Below are 21558 nucleotides of genomic sequence, written 5' to 3' on the forward strand. Positions count from 1 at the left end.
AAAGCTTAATAATTGAATCACAAACTATAAAACTGATCCTGAATGTTAGGCTAGTATTATTTTATTTTTAGTGCTATCTTACAAGATATTTTCAATATTTCTCTTTAGGATTTGATTTGCATTAAAAGAAATGCATTGTTAAATGCCAATTGTTGTCTAACTGCCACATGACTTTTCTAGTTCAGAAAGTGTTGTGGCCTAAGTGTTTTCTTCATATGTCCTCAGCTCATTGCAAAGATTAATCTAATAACTTGAAGTACACTTAAATATCTGTACAGGAAGCAGTTGCTAAGGTGTTTTACAAGGAAGTTTGACCAAAAACCTATCAGTTCAGTAACCTAGAAACAGATTGAATGTCTTACTTTCAAGATTTCATCTCACTTTTCAGATGAATCTCATACCACAACAAAATTGATAGCTTTTATGATTGCAGGATCAGAGAAGGTGCTCTTTTCTCCAACCTCTTTGCACTGTCTCCTTGAACTATATAGAAGTGCCTGTGAAATAGAATTATAGTCCTCTAACTTGAAGACAGCTAGTAGTAAATTATCAGGTTATTATTCGCAAAGTCAGTCCAGATCAACCCATGTCAAAGGAGATGGAGTAGCTTTCAGGATGCTGAACAAAGAGAACTTTCAGATAACACCATAAACAAAAACTCTGTTCATTGTATTTTTAAACCACAGATAGTAAGATAGTATTTGATTTGTTTATCCTGAAAATTTGATTTTAGAACTTATAGAAGAAAGAACAAATGAATGAACATTTTTTCTTGAAGTACATCATATATAGGTCAGCAATTTTACAATACTAATGACATACATTATTAGTCAATTAAAAGTTTGCCCAGTAATTATTCTAATAAAACAGGTAATAAAGTGGTTAGGGGCCATAAACATAATACAATGAAAATTTCTTCAATGAAAATTAGATCATTCAAAAATTAGAAGCCATATCAAAAGAATTCCAAAAATAAAAACCTTAAAAAGGATGAGAGAAAAAATACATAAATTTTAAATTAATTGAATAATCTTTAATAAAATGCCAAATGATCAGAGAATGCTTTCTGATCTAGGAGTAAACAAAAGTATATTTACATTACTCAAAACTCACATATTTACAGAGTTTAGAGTTAATAAGTAACAAGAGTAATAAGTATAGGTTTAGCAGGCTTTGAAATAAAGTTCAAATTGTAAACAACTATGCACTGTAGCACTGTCATCCTTTTGTTCATCGATTTGCTCGAGCAGGTAGCAGTAACATCCAATCTGAGACTTGTTACTGTTTTTGGCATATTGAATATGCCAGGGGTAGCTTGCCAGACTCTGCCATGTGGGTAAATAACTATAGAATAAAATAAATAAATAGAAGTGAAATAACAATAGAATTCATTATCTGCATGTAATTCAATACTATATTAAATCAATACAAAACCTAGAGTACATTTTGTTTTCCTAAATTAGTGTCCTTTAAGTGAGATGTTTATAAATTTGATTCCCATCAGAATACTTAATGGAGAAAGTAAGGGAAAGATATAAACAAATCATCAGACAGACTTTGAACTTACAAATATATTCCTTCTATAACTGAACTCTTTTGAATATGCCAGTTTTCATGCCTATCAGGAGAGCTCTCTGATTCATCTCACTTTTTTGATATAGTAATTATGTTGGATTATAAAATATTATAAATTTCAAGAGAATATTGGTATAGTGCCACCAGCAAGTTAACCTGCACCTGTGGGGCAAATGTATCAGCAGCCTGATGGTGCCTTCAGGCTTCTTAATACCCCAAAATTGCCTCTGTGACTCAGGCCTGATCCCAACAACTTGGGACCAAATTTCATGAGAAACTAAATGGCCAAAAGTTAGGTATCTGGTAGTCAGGCATGGAAATGTTCTCTGACTCAGCTTTACAAGCTCATTTTTCAGACTTGCTTTCGAGACCCATAAATAAATTTCAAAAGAGATTAAACACCAGTCTTGGACCTATACGAGGCTGAGCAGACCAGGGTAAATCAGAGGGGGCTGGGTTAGCCTGGTGCCTGCCCAAGCATAGTCCCCAGCAGCCACTTGCTTCTGTAGTCCAAAATTGCTGCTATGCCCCCGGCTACACTCCACCATCTTAGGACAGACTCCCCCACTGAGATAATAACCTGTTGAAAATTTGGATATGCAGGTTTTGTGACTGAAATCTCCATACTTTCTTAGAATTGGATGGGCTACTTTCCTCCCCCCCTCAGTCCCCCCAGGCACTTTTCTATACTACTGAAAACACCAGCACTCACTCCCACAAACAAACTCCAGTTACACCGAGTAACCTCTTCTACCAACCTTGCTTCAGAGACCACAAGTAAGTCTCAAAAGAGATCAAAAGCTCAAAAACTGCAGTTAATCTCAGATTTGCACAAGGCTGAACAGATTAGGATAAATCAGAAGTGGGTATGTCAGCCTGGTGCCCACCCAAGCAGAGCCCCCAGCAGCCACTTGCTTCCATAATCCAAAATCACTGCTATACCCCCAGTCTGACTCCATCATCTCAGGACATACCTCACTGAGATATAATCTGCTGAAAATTTAAGTATGCAGGTTTTGTGACTGAAATCTCCAGACTTTCTCAGGGTTGGGATGGGCTATATCTCCCCACCTCCCTCTCCTTCTGGAATCCACTGAAGTCACATCCACATCCCAAAGCTTCCACCTAGTTTAAAAGCTATTCCAGCCTTCCCATCCAATAAAAATATTGTATACCCTGAACAAACACGATGACCTCTTAGTACTTGTGTTACAAACCATAATGCACGAAAATAGAGAAAGACTGGGCTGGGTGTTGTGTTGTTGGGAGATTGTGGGAGGGAAATAGGTGACATTGGTGGTGGGAAATGTACAGTGATGGAAGGGTGGGTGTTAGATCATTGTTTGACTAAAACCCAATCATGAACAGCATTGTAATGGTTTATCTCACAGATATTCTTTTTTCTTAAACAAAAGCAATATGAAGTTCATGCCTACTTCAGTCAGCTTAATCAGTGGCTGAATAAATAGCAGCACTCCTACATTAAAAAAATAAAGTCTCAAGAGAACAACTTCATACTTTAACAAATGTATATAGCACACCACAGCTGTCACCAAAGATGTCAGACACCTACCATCACCACACTTTTCACACATTGCCTTCTCTCATTCTCCCAAAAGAGTGTCCTTAACTACAGAGTTCTGAATTTAGACTGATACATTCCCAAATAATATCACCAAGTAATTGTTTGAAAATAATCAGCTTTCCACCCCCATCTGTTTGAGACAAATGAGATTTAGGTGCATCCTGTGAAACCAAACTAACAGTGAAGGTAGAGGTGGCACTCATACACACCTTTCACGAAAAACAGAAGGAGTAGAACCCAGGTACAGTGCAGGGCTGCTGAGGTATAAGGTCTGTGACATGCAGTGGCCTATCTGAGACTTCTGTCAGTCCTCAACTTGTTCACGCACATCCCTGAGTGACCAAACTGAGTAGATAAGGAAGCACTAGAGATGCCCAGATTTATTATAAAATGAAGTGAATAAAGTAGCTACATTTTCACTTGAAAGTTCTGATGACAAAAATATATGAAAGCAGAATCTGATTAAATGATCTTTTCAGGAGAACTGTGCATTGGGCAAGCTGTTATATATGCATACTGTGCTCATAAATTGCTCCTAATGGAACTCAAGATGGTCATTTATAGTACCTGGGATCAAAGTCAGTTGAGCTTGACACAAGGCAAGATCCTTACCCACTATAGGCAGAGTATTAGGGAGACTTGGGTGATGTATTTGTAAAAAAAACTGCTTGGGACTTAAACAAGCCCAAAGACATGCAGGTCTTGGAGACAAAGGATCGTTTGAGGAAATCTGAAAAACCACTGAGATATTTCTATATCCAGGCTCATCCTATACCACTGTATCACTGTATCACTGTCATCCCGTTGCTCATCAATTTGCTTGAGCAGGCACCAGTAACATCTTCATTGGTTCTGTTGTATTCAGGTGAGGGGAATGAGGCTTATTATTGTTACTGTTTTTGGCATGTCGAATATAACACGGGGAAGCTTGCCAGACTCTGCCATGAGAGAGTCTTGTGATCCCATACAGTTTCTGAATATAGCCAAGGATGGAGCACTGGAGGGTGTGGCCCCCAAATGAACAAGCACTGTAGCATTATAACACTGTCCTCCTGATGTTCATGGATTTGCTGGAGCGGGCACCAGTAACGTCTCCATTGTGAGACTTGTTGTAACTGTTTTTGGCATATCAAATACATCACGGGGAGCTTGCCAGGCTCTGCCGTGTGGGCGTGATACACTTGGTAGCTTGCCGGGCTCTCCAAGAGGGACAGAGAAATCAAACCCGGATTAGCCGAATGAAAGGCAAATGCCCTACCCACTGTGCTATCACTCAAGTCAAAATAAACAAATAACAAAAAAGACCTAATCCATCGACATAAATAATGCACATCAATATTTTCTATGCCACCTTAATCAGACTGCTGTAAGGTTTAAGAGCCTTAAGGGAGGAAAAATATCTTTTTTACTTTGTACTTAAATACATTTCATTCATGAAATCAATGCTGTTCTACCTAAGAAAGGTAAATTTTAATATGCAAATTTAAGTTTATGAAAAATAGGTAAACTGTCTTAAGAATTTAAAATTATGGGATATTTCCTGTTTTAGAAAATGAGGAGGTTTTGTTTGTTTTTTAGTTTATACAATAGACCATTTTTTTAAAAAAAATCTGTATTTAATAATCAAAAAAGGACAAAGAATGTTATCTTTCAAGCATTTCCTATCCTTAGTATCAAACCTAACTTATAGTTTCAGCCCCTTCTGATGGTGGAAATTTAAATTTAAACTACCAATTAAAAATTTTCTAGTCATTAATAAAAAAATTGCATAAGTCTCTCCTCCCTGCAATCCCCTAAAGCAAATTGGCTTTGTCTGAAATAATTCTTCATTCTTTTGCTAATGACTTACCCAAACACTTTTTCTGACTTACAAAGGAAAAACACCTATTTGTACAATTTCTTTCAGTATATTTTTAATTGATAGATGATTTTCTGACATATTCATAGATCCTTTAATAAAGTAATTAGATCTTGGAAATTGACTCAGTTACATTTTTTGTTGTACTGGAGCGATAGCACAGCGGGTATGGCATTTGCCTTGCATACAGCAGACCTAAGTTCGAGTCTTCCGTCCCTCTCAGAGAGCCTGGTAAGCTACAAAGAGTATCCGCCAGAACAGCAGAGCCTGCCAAGCTACCTGAGGCATATTCCATATCCCAAAAACAGTAACAACAAGTCTCACAATGGAGAAGTTACTGGTGCCCTCTCAAGCAAATAGATGAACAAAGGGAGGACAGTGCTACAGTGCTACATTTTTTGTTACTCTGTAACTAAAAATCAGTAAGATCCTAAAATAGTGTCTACTGGTTAAGAAGGAAATTATTGCTGTAGAATAACTCACACATATAAAACAACTTTTGGAAAAACATTTTAGAGTATCTGAGGCAAAGCTTACAAAGAAGAAAAAGTAGATAGAAAGAGGTGAGGAGAATCTTAGAAAACTTTTGGGAACTCACAATTTTGCCTAAAGCCATTATCGAACAAGAAAACATGTAATGAGTTGCTAATTTTATTTTCCAGGCAAAAGTTAGAACAGAAGCTTTTGGAAGAAGAAATCAATGTGAATCAAATCAGCAGGGAAAAATTAGCTCTTTTACATAAACATCTTCTAGCACTGCCTCAGAAATTAAAAGACAGGTCGAAATGAACAAAATGGTTTGATTTCCATAAAAAGTAAAGCTTTTAGAAAATGTACATCATCAGAAACTATGAATAAGAGCAATAAACTAAACCTTTAATGTTTAGTAATCTGTGTCATACAAAAAAGGAAAACCTGAGATAGTCCATTGTGATGAACTACATCTCTAGATTATCAGCTGAACATTCTAGTCATTGTATATTATATGTGTTGTTGAATAAACTCTAAAATATTTATTACTCATGTAATGTCATTTATATCGAAAAATAAACAATGAAATCTATAAAGATTCATTCAATATATTTTGATATAACATTATTAAGGGTTACTTATTGAATCTAATTTTAACCTTTATGGCAATTATTTATTTTACATATATTTTTATAAGTATATTGCTAAAATATAGAATCCCAGTTGTGGTCCAGGTCCTATTTTATAGAACATAATAAGCAATGTTTAAGTATTATTGCCTACAACATAATGCAAATACCTGAATTGAATAAAAATTCTCCCCCCAAATTTACATTTTTTATGAAAATGTTTTTCTCCTCCCCCTATGAAAATGTTTTATACATTTGCTATCACATATATAGTGACATGTATAAGAATTATTATAGAATTGTATTTACTTTAATATTTGGGATAAAAAAAAACCAACTTGCAGCCCTTTAGGTTCTTCAGAGGTCAGACAGATAAACATACTGATAAGAAAAAATCAAGAAAAATGTATTACTAACATATATTCCCTGTAGATGAACCATACCAAAGAAATTAACTGTTGGATTTAATATTAGAAAACAGAAAATTTATCTGAGTAAGGATAGTTGAAAATGTTGAGATCGGCCCCCTTATCTTGTCCTAGAAAATAAGATAGCAGAAACCTTAATAGAAATCTTTGGTGAGTTTCCCTATTCCAATCAAAATACCCCTAAAACTCACTATTGTATCAGAAGTGGTTCTCAGGGTATCAGCCTAGGAAGAAGTTTATGGATTACTCCAGGACCCACCAGTCTGCATCAATAGTTCCTAAAATATATTCTCTTGGCTTATAAAACTGTTTTTTGTAAACATGAAGGCAAGATTTTATTTTTTTTAGGAACATGAGTGTGCCATGTTCCAGTCTCCTAGTTAGTTGCTTACAAACTCTTCAAACCAGTGACTGTTTTCTCATTGGCTGAACTTGAAGTAGCCATGGGAAGGAACGTTTGAGTTATGTACACAAGGAAGAGACCCAAAAAAAGCAAAGTGACTCACAGGCTCTTTTTGGTTTCAAAACCAAAGTCTTGCAGGAGAAAGACATATTTAAGTTAGTTGCCAAAGAAAGAGGTAGTAAAACAGAAATAAAAATGAAAGATAAATAAATAAACAGAAATAATTCAATTTTAGTTCCACTATGTTTAATGAAAATGTCTTTTTCAAAGTATCCCTTCACTCAGAGTCAGACTTCACTCCATGAAATTATTTTTCTGCCAAAACACATTTTAGAGTGGCAGGTTATTGTTCTCCCAAAGTAAAAAAAATATTATTTTAAAAGACACAGAATCATCTATTTGTTTACTTATTTGTATCTCAATTTCACTTTTAAAAAGAGAAAATACTAATTTGATATTATATTCATATTCATAAAAGTGCAACTTCATATTATCTGATTAATTACATTTCCTTATTTTTATATATTCTAAGATGATAATTCATTTGGTAGTCTCTGGGATGGCGTGCCAAGTTGTGGCCATGAATAGGAAGGTCTCTCTAAGACCACAAGTACCAAACGAGCACCTAGATAAGAGGGGACATCTGCATTTTTAGAAATGCACAGGAAGTAGGACTCAACTGCAACTCAGGATCTTTACCAATGTGTGGTCCCTCCCCTTGACAAGTACACCAGTTGGGGGAAGGCGTCCATGGCCTCTCGGGCTGCCAGTAAATTCCCCCTTTCATAGTGCACTGGACCCATATCTCAGTCTTCTATACCGAACTTTTAGGAGGGCAGCCTGGCTATCCCAACCACATTAGGCCAATAATCTACTTGCAAATCCAATCAAAATATCCCCCAAACTCACCCAAACAGTGGTGAATACTTGAACCTGTACAAGACCACTCTGAAAGAACAAGGCCCCTGAATCAGCACTAGAGGCTCCACGCAAGTCACACAGGAACACTAAAGAGGAATATAATATCCTTGAAGGGGAAAGACGAGACCACCATCTCCCTCTAAACGGAGAGGGAGATTCTTATAGTGAACTGGAGGATTCCAGCTCCGTACTACTACATCATCATGGGAAAATTGTGCAGATTCCCACCATGAGGAGTGGATGAAGAAAAGATCCCTGATGCTTAAACAGGAAATACCCACATATATAATCTCTCTGATAAAGAATTCAGAGATGAAATGAAGAGCATCTCTAATGGGATCAAAGAAACAGTAAAATAAACATCCAATAAAATACATGAGGACATGAAAAAAACAGTGGAACATAAAGCCAATAAAATACAGGAATGAAATTAGAAATAAGAGAGCTAGAAACAGAAGTGTAACTAATAAAATATTCAGTGAATAAAATAAAAAAACTCAGTGAATGCCCTATAGTAGATTGTTGTCATCAATCAAAGACAGAATCAGTGAGCTTGAAGATGAGATGCAGAAAGTATCCAAGTAACAAAATAAAATGGAAAAAGACCTCAAAATAGCTCAAAGGTGGGTAAGAGGTATATGGGGTGAATTCAAGAGGAACAACATAAGATTAATCAGAGTATCAGAGGGACAGGAAGACAACCCCAAAGAGGGAGTGACATTTAAAGACATCATTGCTGAAAAGTTCCTAAAGCTGGAGAAGGCAGCATCTAAATCAAAGAAGCCAGAAGAATAACAGCTAAGAGACCCTAATATAAAGATTCCAAGACATATAATAACTAGAATGATGCATACCATAGATTGAGACACAATATGGCAAGCAGCAGATCAAAGAAGGAAGTCACAGACAAATGAGCATCCCTTAGATTTACAGTAGAGTTATCAAACAAAGCCCTCCAGCCTGAAAACAGTGGTGGGATATAGTGAAAAAAAAATTAATGAAATGACTGCCTTACCAAGAATACTGTATGTGGCTAGACTCTCATTCAGATTTGAAGGAAAGATCCACTACTTCACGGATGAACAACTGCTTAACAACTTCAGAGAAACCAACTTTAAAAGAAGGACTGACAGGGCTACTCTAAGAAAAGACAACTTTCACAAACACAACAAACTTCTACAGAAAGATGTCTTAAAACCCCATGACAATAATCTCTGTCAACATCGATGGTCTAAACGCACCAATTAAGAGACACAGAGTGGCAAAATGAATAAAAGACTGAATTCAATATTCTGTAATCTACAAGAAACGCATTTTTTAGGTTGTTCACAATAATTTATTACTTTCAATATTCCAACACCAATCCCACTACCTTACCTGTAGCACTGTCATTCCATTGTTCATTGATTTGCTCCAGCAGACACCAATCTCCATTGTGAGTAACAACAACATTGTTGTTACTGTTTTTGGCATATCAAATACGCTATGGGTAGCTTGCCAAGCTCTTCTGTGTGGGCAGAATACTCTCAGTAGCTTGCTGGCTCTCTGAGAAGGACAGAGGAATGAAACCTGGGTCGGCCGGTGCAACCCAGATGCCCTACCAACTGTACTATCACTCCACACTAATATGACAATAATAGCTCAAAATGATAACGCTGGACAAGAACTGAATGTTAAAAGTAGTTAAAGGCAAGGGGTATATCTGATAACCTTTCAGTATCTATTGCAAACCACATTGCCCAAAAGGAGAGAAGAGAGACACAGAGAGAGACAGAGACAGAAAAAATAGAAATAGAAAGAGAGACAGACAGACAGAAGAGAAGAACCTGCCATGCAAGCAGATAAAGGTGAGGGGTTTGGAGGGAAACTGGAGACACTGGTGCTGAGAAATGTACACTAATGGAAGGGTGGGTGTTGGAACCCTGTATGACTGAAACCTAATCAAGAAAATCTTTGTGTGAGTCTATTTCACGGTGATATTATAAAAAAAGTTCTTTAAAAATTACAATGTGAAACTTAACCTTAATAATCACAAAATTGTAGTAGTGAATCCATTATTTCCTGAGAGAATTATTTTTGGTGGATGGGGCAAACACAGAGATGATCACAGGTTGTTTCTGGTCTGCCCTTAGGAATTAATACTGGTCATGCGCTTGGAACCATATGAGATACAGGGATTGAATCTAGATTGGATACATGCAAGACAAACCCCTTACCACCTGCATTATATCTGACTCCCTGGAAGAATAAATATTCTTAAGGTTTGAAAAATCCCTTAAACATCACTGTATCACTGTCATCCCATTGCTCCTTGATTTGTTCCAGTGGGCATCAGTAACGTCAGTAATGTCTCCATTGTGAGACTTGTTGTTACTGTTTTTGGCATATCGAATACGCCACAGGTAGCTTGCCAGGCTCTGGCCTGTAAGCGGGATACTCTTAGTAGCTTGGCAGGCTCTCCGAGAGGGACAGAGGAATCAAACCTGGGTCAGCCACGTGTAAGGTGAATGCCCTACCTGCTGTGCTATCATAATGTTAAATAAAATTTTTAAAATGTGAATAAGTGCACATAGATAATTTATATACAAATGTATTCATATTTTTCAAAACCATGAACTAAATCATGTGATACTATAATGATGGCAAAATGTATCTTTATGAACTGAAAATCCCTGGCTTTGTTGAATTATAATGGATGGTAAAATAAATATAGAAATATGAATATTACATATTATATAAAGTCAAATGTTATTAGGTTCGAGTGCTTGTGAATTGGAAACCAATATCCCAAGAGATAAGAGTTGTGAGAAAATATGTTTTATTTAGGCGTAGCAATCTGAGAACATGGCATATTTGTTCCAAAATGTTTCCCTGTCTACAGATTGAGAAGAAGTATATATTTTCTAATATATTAAGAGATCATAGAAGCATATTTTAAGGAAGGGTTGGCTGCATACTGGTATACAACGGAAAGACCAATAAACACCTTCTTGGACCAGTTTCCTGAGGAGGTATATTCCATCTTATCTGTAAATATAAGATAAATGTTTATGAGTAAGTTTTGTGTGTATGTGTACATAAGCCAAGATAAGGGGGAGTTGATTTCTTTTAGAAGAGATTCTATGAATGCTGAAATATAATCACTGTCACTGTCACTGTCATCCCGTTGCTCATCGATTTGTTCGAGCGGGCACTAGTAATGTCTCTCATTGAGAGACTTATTGTTATTGTTTTTGGCATATCCAATACTCCATGGATAGTTTGCCAGGCTCTACTGTGATGGCGCGATACTCTTGGTAGCTTGCCGGGCTCTCCGAGAGGGGCGGAGGAATCGAACATGGGTCGGCTGCATGAAAGGCGAACACCCTACAGCTGTGCTATCGCTCCATCCCGCTGAAATATAATAGGGACAAAAAATACTATTGGTTTAAGTAAAAGTAACTACTGCCATCTATAATGAGAAGGTTATATAAGAGGAAAGGTTTGAATGAACAAGATTATTAGGAGATTTACTGGAAAAAAATTACACAGAGGAATGGCAATCCACTCACTGCTTTGGTTATTTAGGAAATAATTAGTAGTCAATGTGAACAGGTCAAGAGCAATAAAATCAATAGAAAAAAGTCAAAGAAGTAGTATATAAATAAATTATGCTGTTTTTCCAGTACTCAATGAGATGTTTTCTGCTGTGACTAAGAAGTAGTACATTTACAAATCTTAGAACTGAAGTGTAAAGTGACCAATCTTTTAAACATAACCAGATCAAACAGGGTTATTCAACTGATCTTGAATGACTCTACTCATGATTTTGCAGCTAACAACTAGAATGTTGAAGGTGGAGGCTCTAATCGACTTACACGACAAACAAACATTTTTGGAAGTGTCCAGCCACACAACACATTATCTGGCTTGTTCACATTTTGTCATGTAGTCTGGAGAAGTAATGAGGGAAAGATCCAAGGTCTCTCAAAGTTTAGATTCAGAACTCACATTAATTTATTTCTTATCACATTCTAGAGGTTAAATTATATCAGTCACAATATCAACTCAAATTCAAGAGTTAGCTCCATCTTTTACTAAGATGGGTAAAATCTACTGTGGCAACACAAGTGACTTAACTTACCACCACTGATAACAGCTGCTTACAGTCACCCTACATATAAAATATATGCATCTGTATTTCAATATCCTAAAATTATTACTTGATAATGGCATCAAATTTGAAATCCATGATTTCATTCCTCAAATTGGATCCAGATGCAACATATGTAGTGATTCATACTCATATGAACTTCAAAATAAATCTGTTATTTCCCAGCTATTTAAATATAATGTCAATACAATATTTATCTTCCCTGGAGAGAAAAACAGCAATAGATTTTCCACTAACTTCCAATGGATTTAAACTGCTAGTTTAATGGAAAAGAATAAATCTAAGCTTAAAAATGTATTTATTTTGCATATATATGTATAGATATATGGATGAGTATATATATAATAGATAAAATGGAGCTTTGGGCATTAAAAGTATAATGTAAAAATACAAAAGGAGAGAAAATCATATAAAGGTAAATGATAAGACATTAATTGAATATTAGATTATTGTAGCACTGTATCGCTCTCATCCCATTGTTTATCAATTTGCTTGAGCGGGCACCAGTAACATCTTCATTGTGAGACTTCTTGCTACTGTTTTTAGTGTATCAAATATGCCACAAGTAGCTTGCCAGGCTCTGCCGTTCGGGCAGGATAGATACTCTCGGGTTGCCGGGCTCTCCCAGAGGGACTGAGAAATCAAATATTAAATAAAAATATCTTGAGATGGGAGATGTTCCACAGTCTTTATAAGGTATTGATCATCAAAATTCCACAAAAAGCTTTTGTTTAAGAAGTTAATTATGGCTGCAGAGTGAAAATTCTAGAATATTTGCAAGTCAACAAAATGTAAATTCATTGAGGCTTTTTTACTCATTAATCTAACTTAAGATTTATATGATTAACGCAGATTAAGAAAGTAGTAAAAAGAATGGAGTACAACTAAATACTGGCATGTTTGGTGGAAGACTAACATATGTAGGTGGTTGATTGACTATTGTATTGAGCTTGAATATTGTCTTTGCACAATTTTCTTTTTTAAACTTTTTCTTGAATCAAACAGGAAGTGCTTTTCCTTGCAATAAAAACATATGGAAAAGAGTTTTCTTTCAGAGGAGCGGGCAGTAACAAATTTAATAGTTAATATTTTAATTTTAATCTTAAAGATATAAATAACGTATGTTGATCCATGCATTTGGTCCTTGATTGGATGATCTGAATCAGCTAATATATCAAGGCTGGAGTCAAGAATTAGAACAGCATGGAGGGCTCTTGCTTTGCATGCAGCTGACCTGGGTTCAATCCCTGGTGGCACCCGATATGGTCCCCTGAGCACCAGGAGTGCTCCCTGAGTTCAGAGCCAGGAGTAAACCTGAGTACAGCCTAGTGCCCCCATTCCTCACAAAAGGATATTTGGGCTATAATAAGGCTAAAACATTTCTCTATATTAGAGATTCTTTGTAAGGCCACAAAATAGGATTAATAAAATGAGCAGAATATTATATGTGGCAGAGGGTGGGGGTGGAGTGGGAGGCAGAATAACAAGCTTTAAAGCCTGTTGGTAGATGTTGAAATTTAGCTGCAACATGTAGACCATATCATCAACTGGCTAACAGAATTATCACTAGATACATCTTCATCTATAATCATAGTTCTTTGAAAATTACCATACGGATTTTTTGTCCAGTCCTTTTTAGAATGGAAAAGAACTTTATTTTTATTTGTATGCATTAGGCAGCATATGTTTATATCTTTACTCACAGCAATCTATAGAACTGGGGTAGCAGTATAGGACAATAATTTTGCCTGGGGTTACATAAAAATATTCAATTGGTTTTGAAATATCAGTCATAAGTAATAAAACTATAGTGATAACTGATTCACAATAATTCCCCTTTTTTTGCACTTATTAGGCATTAATAGAATTGTTTATTACTCTTCCCTCATCCCACCACTCTTAAGGGATTTTTCATTTAAGAGAGTGCAAATCTCTTTCTAAGACTGGAATATAGAGGATTATGTTCATGAATGGTGTTTTGTTTTCATTTTTTATCTTACTTAGGCTAGGTTCACAACAAATGCTAAATATTTGCTTTCTTAATCAACAACATAACAGACTATATATTCTGAGCAGTAAAAGAGATGAATTAACACTTTTAAAAGTAACTCTTGTTGTTATTTTTAATGTGGGAGGATTAGAAATATAAATAAAATTGGTTTATTTACTCCAATAGACCATAATGACAAATGACAACAATCATGCTAGAATTCAACATCAACAACAAATAATTAAACATTGAATGAACCTGACAGAAGACCTTTAAAATGTTGCCAAACTCTATTTGGATAAACTGAAAGTTTACAACAAGTCTAATGATTTCATCAGTCTTAATTATAATTGTGGTTTAGTAAAAGACTCACATCTACTGAAAGTAATGAAGAATGTGTCAAACATTTGAAGAGAAACAATTAACCACTGCCCAAATGGTTATTGTTTTGCAAATAATCAGAAACTGGGGAAAATGATGGTAATTGCAAGAGAATGTCTATTGTCTATGAAACGCCACAGTGATTACTTTACACTGCAGCTCATGTTTTAGATTTATGTTCTGCTTCTACCTCTTTCATTACTTTTTATTCAAACATTTTTATTTCAGAAAATATTTCTGAAAATATAGTCATTTAAGTTTTCAAATGACTAATTCTAAAGAGCCAACTATTAAAACTGCAGATCATTTTGATTTAATAGTAGATGAACAATTTGAGAAAAGAATGTTGAAATGAAACTTCAAGGTTTTTAAAGTTTTTTTTTTTTTGAAATTAGAAGAGGGTCCATGAATATAGCTCAATAGAGGAGCACTTATTTGCATGTGTGAGATCCTAAGTATGATTTTCTACTATTGCTCAAAATAAACACACCTTAAAATTAATAGAAAATAGAGAACCTTAATATTAATAAACTATGCAAATGAATAAAAATTTTGAATACATAAATTTAATACAGTGTTTTTGACTTAAAATGCAGGAATTGTAACATATAGCTATATATATGAGTTAAAAGAATTATACTTTTTCTCTTGGATTAACTAATATTTTATGTTATTATTTACATCTTTTTAAATGGGGTATACATTTAACATACATTTAAATCTATTCAACATTCCATTATGGTAAACTTGTATATTTTTCATAGAAATCACATATTTATTGAAAGTTTAACACATTTTGTTTTTTTATTTAACTAGAATCATTAGATCATAAATACTTTGCCTACTTGCTCTTAAAACTTTTCTTGAGAAAAAAAAACTTCTTGAGAAATACTTCTCTGGATGAATGTTTCTCAAGGGAAAAGGCAGCTTTGTTTTACGTAGCTCATTTTGTTCATTCAGTTATTTTATTGTGAGATTTAACACTAGAAAATACAACTATACCAAATTTTAAGTATCATTCATTAGAGACATATGAATTGCATGATTCAAGGGGTCAATATGTGGTATTAATTTTGTCCTGCCACTTTAGCAGAAAATAATTTTACTTTAATATTGTGTAAATGTTTATCTCTTTAATTCCTAGTGAGATGATACTTTTTTCTATGAAATGCCATGCTATATCTTCATACAAAAAATATGGTGAATTCCAGGTCTAGTTACATATTTGATTGTTAATTGTCTTCTTAGCAGTGTTTCTCTTGATCCTAATATTTTAAGGAACTTACTGATATTTATCAGTTGCTAAATCTGTACAAACCTTGTGCTCAAATATAGAAATTTGAACCCAAGTACCAAATCAGCTCCAAAATCACCATTGCACATAGTTGTTGAAATAAACTTAAGTGTGTGAATATGTGTGTGTGTGTGTGTGTGTATTTGTAGAGTTTGGGGCCATATCTAATTATATGTAGGGGCTACTCCTACCTCATAGCTCAGGGATCATTCATAGTGGTGCTTGAGGGACTATATGAAGTGCTGGGAATTGAACAAAGACCATCCTCATGCAAGGCAAGCACTTTCAACCACTTTCCATCACTCAGGCCCTAATTACCTGCATATTAAATTAATCTTACATTTATCAAATGTCACTGATATTCTTTTCTCTTTTTTCAGCCTTTCAGCATTATCTTATTGAAATAAAGTTGGTTTATAATATCATGTAAGCTTTTAGGTTTACATCATTATAAATCAACATTTATATATACTACAAATGTATATATATGTATATAGGATAAAACATTATAGTATAAACAAATGATGATTCAGTATTTTCACCAAATTATTGAAAGCACTAAATTGGTTGTGTCACTTGTATCACTTGTCAGCCCATTGCTGATCGGTTTGCTCAAGTGGGTGCCAGTAACGTCTCCATTCATCACTGCCGCGTGCTAGTGTAGCCCAATGGCGTCAGCTTGCTCCAGGAACACATAGAACCTCAAACCATTTATTCAGGTTCTTGAAGAAGTCTGACCATCTCCTTGGTAGGCGGCCAGGCATTTTTTTGATGTCCCATGGAATCCAGTGGGTAACAGCACTAGTCTAGCGGTCATCTCTAAATAGCATTATGTGTCCAGACCATCTGATTTTTGATGCCATGGCAAAGGAGATAGCATCCCTGATTCTTGATCGTCGATGGGCATCCGAACTCCAGATTCCTCCTCTCACTTGAGTGAAATGTGATACTCCAAGCATAGCTCCTTCAATTCCTCTTTGGGATAATTAAATAGAGTTCTCATCCTGTTTTTGTAGGGCCCAGCTCTCTGAGGCGTATGTTAATGCAGAAAGAATGGTGGAATTGAAAAGATATGCCTGGGGCGGAGTTTCTTCTTCCTCTCAACCACTTCTTTGAAGCTCTTGAAGGCGTTTCACTCCACTATCTTCCTCCTGTGCAGTTTAGGTGCCAGGTCGTTCCTCATGTTGAGTTCTCAACCTGGGTATACATAACTGCTATATTCAGAGATGTTTGTTCCATTGAGGGCAAATAGATATCAGGAACTAGTCCATTTCTCATGAACATTGCCTTTGTGAGATTCAGCTGCAGTCCGACTTTTCCGCACTCACAAAGTCAGCCAGCATTCCTGACACTTGGCTGATATTTAGTGTTATAGAACGATGTCATCATTGAAGCGGAGGTGGTGTAGTTGCCGGCCATCTATCTTCACTCCCATTCTTTCCCACCCCAGTCATTTCATGATGTTCTTGAGGGTGGGACTAAAGAGTTTAAGTGAAATGGTGTCACCCTGCTCAACCCTTCTCTTTTTTAAAAACTTTTTATTAGTGAATGACCATAAGATATATGTGAACTTGATGAACTTTTATGTTTGCATTTCAGTCATAGAGTGATCGTTTGCATCCCTCCACCAGTGCCCATTCTCCTCCAACAATGTTCCCAGTATACCTCCCACCACCTCCCCCCAGTCCTCACCACTCCACCCTGCCACTGTGTCAGGGCACCTCCTTTTGTTCTCTCCTTTTGGGCATTGTAATTTGCAATCTAGGTATTGAGTGACAAATAATGTTTGGTCTATAGTCTACTTTTGGCACGCATCTTTCAACCCGAGTGGGTCCTCCCAATATCCTCTACTTGGTGTTCCCTTCTATATCTCAGTTTTCCCCCAGCATGTGAGGCTAGTTTCCAAACTGTGGGGCAGAACTCCAGGTTCTTATCTCTACTGCTCTCGGGTGTTAGTCTCTCAATCTGTTACTTTATATTCCAGAGATGAGTTCGATCTTTCTAGGTATGTCTCTCTCTTTCTGACAAATTTCACTTAATGTGACACTTTCTATGTTGATTCACTTATATGAAAATTTTATGACTTCATCTTTTCTAACAGCTTCATAGTATCCCATTGTGTAGATGTACCAAAGTTTCTTTAACCAGTCATATGTTTTTGGGTACTCCGTTTTTCCCCAGATTTTAGCTATTGTAAACAGTGCTGCAATGAATATACAAGTGCAGATGTCATTTCTACTATACATTTTTGCCTCTCTGGGGTATATTCCCAGCAGTGGTATTGCTGGGTCAAATGGGAGTTTAATTTCTAATTTTTTGAGAATTGTCCATATTGTTTTCCAAAAGGGCTGAACCTGTCGACATTCCCTCCAGCAGTGTAGAAGTGTCCCTTTCTCCCCACATCTGTGCCAACATCACTTGTTTTTGTTCTTTTGGATGTGGGCCAGTCTCTGTTGTGTGAGATGACATTTCATTATTATTTTAATATGCAACTCCCTGATGATTAGTGATGTAGAGCACTTACTCATGTGCCTCTTAGACATTCGGATTTCTTCTTTGAGAAAGTTTCTGTTTATTTCATCACCCCATCGTTTGATGGGGTTGGATGTTTTCTTCTTGTGGAGTTCAACCAGTGTCTTGTATACCCTTGATATCAACCCCTTATCGGATGGGTATTGGGTGAATATCTTTTGCCATTCTGTAGACTGTCTTTGTAGTTTGGTCATTGTTTCTTTTGTGGTGCAGAACCTTCTTAGTTTAAGATAGCCCCATTTGTTTATCTCGGTTTTCACTTGATTGGCCAGAGGCATGTCATCTTGGAAGATACCATTAACTTCAACATCATGGAGGATTTTATCTTCAATGTACCTTAAGGATTCTGGCCTGATGTTGAGGTCTTTAATTCATTTTGATCTGACTTTTGTACATGATGATAGGTAGAGATCTGAGCCCTTTTTTTTTTTTTGGCATGTAACTGTCCAGTTTTGCAAGCACAATTTGTAAAAAAAGGTTTTCCTTGTTCTACTTCACAATTTTGCTCCCTTATCAAAGATTAGACTGAACCCCCTCTTTAAATTGATGATCACTTCTTTGTAGAATAGTGAGATCCTGGTGGTGAATCCATAATACAGCTCACAGAGGATCCTGTTGTGTTGAGTTTGAACACCCTGTTTGACTAGGGCTTCTATGACTGCTTCACTCTCAACAATATCAAAGGTCTTCTTTAAATCAATAAACGTTAGACAGAGTGGCATCTTGAACTCTCGCGAAACCTCAATGAGCTTGGTCACCATGTGGATATGGTTGATCGTGCTGAATCCTTTTCAGAACCCGGCTTGCTCACATGGTTTTCCTTCATCTAGTGTTCTGCCAATTCGACTCAGGATGACTTGAGTGAATAACTTGTAGACGATGGAGAACAGGCAGATGGGGCAATCATTGCTGATTTCGTGGACCCTTCTTGTTCAGCAGAAGGGTCCTGCTGTTTTTCCATTGAGACTGAACCTTGCATTCAGACAGGTAGTGTGTGAAGAGCCGAGCCAGTGTACTGACAAGTACTAGCAACAGATTCTTCAGGTGTTCTGGTCTGACCCTTTCTGGGCCAGATGCTATACATTCTTTACAGATGAAATGGCATGTCCGATTTCGGAAGGGAGAATGCTGGGAACAACATGTCTGTTGGAGACACTGTACTGCAGACAGGAATATTTTCCCTTTTTCAGCTGCCTTCTGGAAATAATTTCAGAGGCAGTTTCCTTTTCTCACAGAAGCCTGGCTGGTCTTTGACATGCAGATCTTGGGTGCTAGCCAGGCCTGACTTGACATTGTAGATCCCAGGCTCTGGCCCAGCCTAGTCTTTGGGATGTAGATTTCAGGTGCTGCCTAGTTTGTAATTGACATGTAGATTTCATGTGGCAGCCCATCCCGGTCTTTGGGGTGTAAATCCGAGAGCTTTCAGCCCAAGGAAGGCTTCAGTCTTAGTTTTGTATCTTCTTTCCAGAGGCCTAGATTACTAGCCTGCAGATACAAGAGAATAATGTTGCCTTAATGTTCTTCCTGTAACATTTTTGGTGCCTTTGGTGATGGCAGTGTATTGCGCCTTTTGGAAGTGCCATGTTCAATAAAAGGAGTTCCAGAGGAGCAGAGGGAGAGAATGAAGTAGAATGGGGGAGGAAGAAGCAGGAGGAGAATCAGAGGAGAATGGAGAAAGAAGTTTGGAATAACCTGCGGTAAGACCAACCATCTTGGCTCCGTTCTTTCCTTCACCTGCCTCGTCATCGCCATTCAACCTCCCTGGTGTGGCGCCCCTTTCTTTTTCTTTTTGTTTTTTACACAATATCCATCCTCGAAATTTGGTATGTGGGCAGGTGGACATGACTATCAAAGAGATCTGAGTAGAAGTTGTGGATAACCTTTTCCATTGCCCTTCTGGAAGATGTGATAGATCCATCAAAATATAGGAGGGCAGTGATCTTGGTCTTATAGTTGGCCAAGGGCAGGCAGGTGTTGCAAATAATTTTCCCGGTTTCTGTTGCATTGGCCAACACTGCTGCTCTTCTCTACTTAAGGTCTTCCTTTGTCACTTCTATGGACAGCTTTGCGAGCTTGGACATTAGTTTGTGATGGCCTGAGGCTCACGCCAGACCACATTGGCAAATAAGTTCGAGAGTTTCCGAAGAAAGGTGACTTTTTGTGACTTTTTCTCTCTCTGCCTTCCTCACACAGTCATGGGGATTCTGAGCCAGTCAATCGTATCTTTGTCAATGTTGTCAATGATGGCATCTTCCCATATTGCCGCAGTAATGCCATAGAGCTCCCAGTTGGTGGTCATTCTGGGAGTTCTCTTCTTCAACTTTGCAGCCCTTTTTCCTCAAAGTAGAATTTTGCACAAAGGAGATAGTGGTCTAATCCCATTTGGAATTTTGGGACAACAAGGACACCATCGATTGAATGTAATGTAGTCAATTTTATTGTGGAACTGTCCACCATATGGAGACTCCCATGTCCATCGTTTAGGTTTGGCCTTCTGGAACTGCGAGTTACCATGGATGGTCTTCAGTCGACATGATTAACTCAGACAGTCTCTCACCTTGTCCGTTCCATTCTAGGCCATCTGTCCCAATCTGGAGTTCTTTGGGTGACCTTCTAGGTCCTATCTTGGTGTTAAAATCACCAACAATGACCTCATAGAAGGTGTGATCTTCTTTATAGATCTTCTCCAGCTCCATCTAGAACTTCTCAACTTCTTCTTTGTCTTAATTGGATGTTGGTGCGTAGACAACAAAGATAGAAACTGCCAGCAATGAGTCACATCTCTTCAAATGTGAGCATCCGATCCGGGTTGTTAGGCACTCAAATGAATCAATGCTCATGGCCAAGTTCATGTTGACAAGGACAATGACACCAACAATGCCTCTACAATCACATTTTCCGAGGAAGAGTTCTTCTCCAGTGTCAAAAATGGCGTGATGTCTTTGATGCCTTTTCGTCTAAGTCAATCCAAGAACGTTGTACTTGATCTTCCACGCTTGCACCATCAGGTCCTCAATGGATGCTTCCGATGCCAGCGTACATACGTTAAAAATACAAACAGTCATTTTAGTCCTTCTTTGTTTTGGAAACCTAGTTCGGCCATGAGGTTTTTATCAACCTCTCCTTGTTCATCCTCTTAACAATGCTGTATTCGGGGCTCTTCCAGGGTCAGGGTTATGAGGCCCATTGTTGTTACTGTTTTTGGCATATCGAATACATCATGGATAGCTTTCCAGGCTGCCACACTCCAGGCTGCTTTCCCAGCCATGCAGCCTCAACACATCATAAACACTCCCTCCCTATTTTCCATCATCATTACAGCATATTTGATGGGGTTT

This window comes from Sorex araneus, chromosome 4 (genome assembly GCF_027595985.1).
Source record: "Sorex araneus isolate mSorAra2 chromosome 4, mSorAra2.pri, whole genome shotgun sequence".
In the NCBI taxonomy this organism is placed as follows: Eukaryota; Metazoa; Chordata; class Mammalia; order Eulipotyphla; family Soricidae; genus Sorex; species Sorex araneus.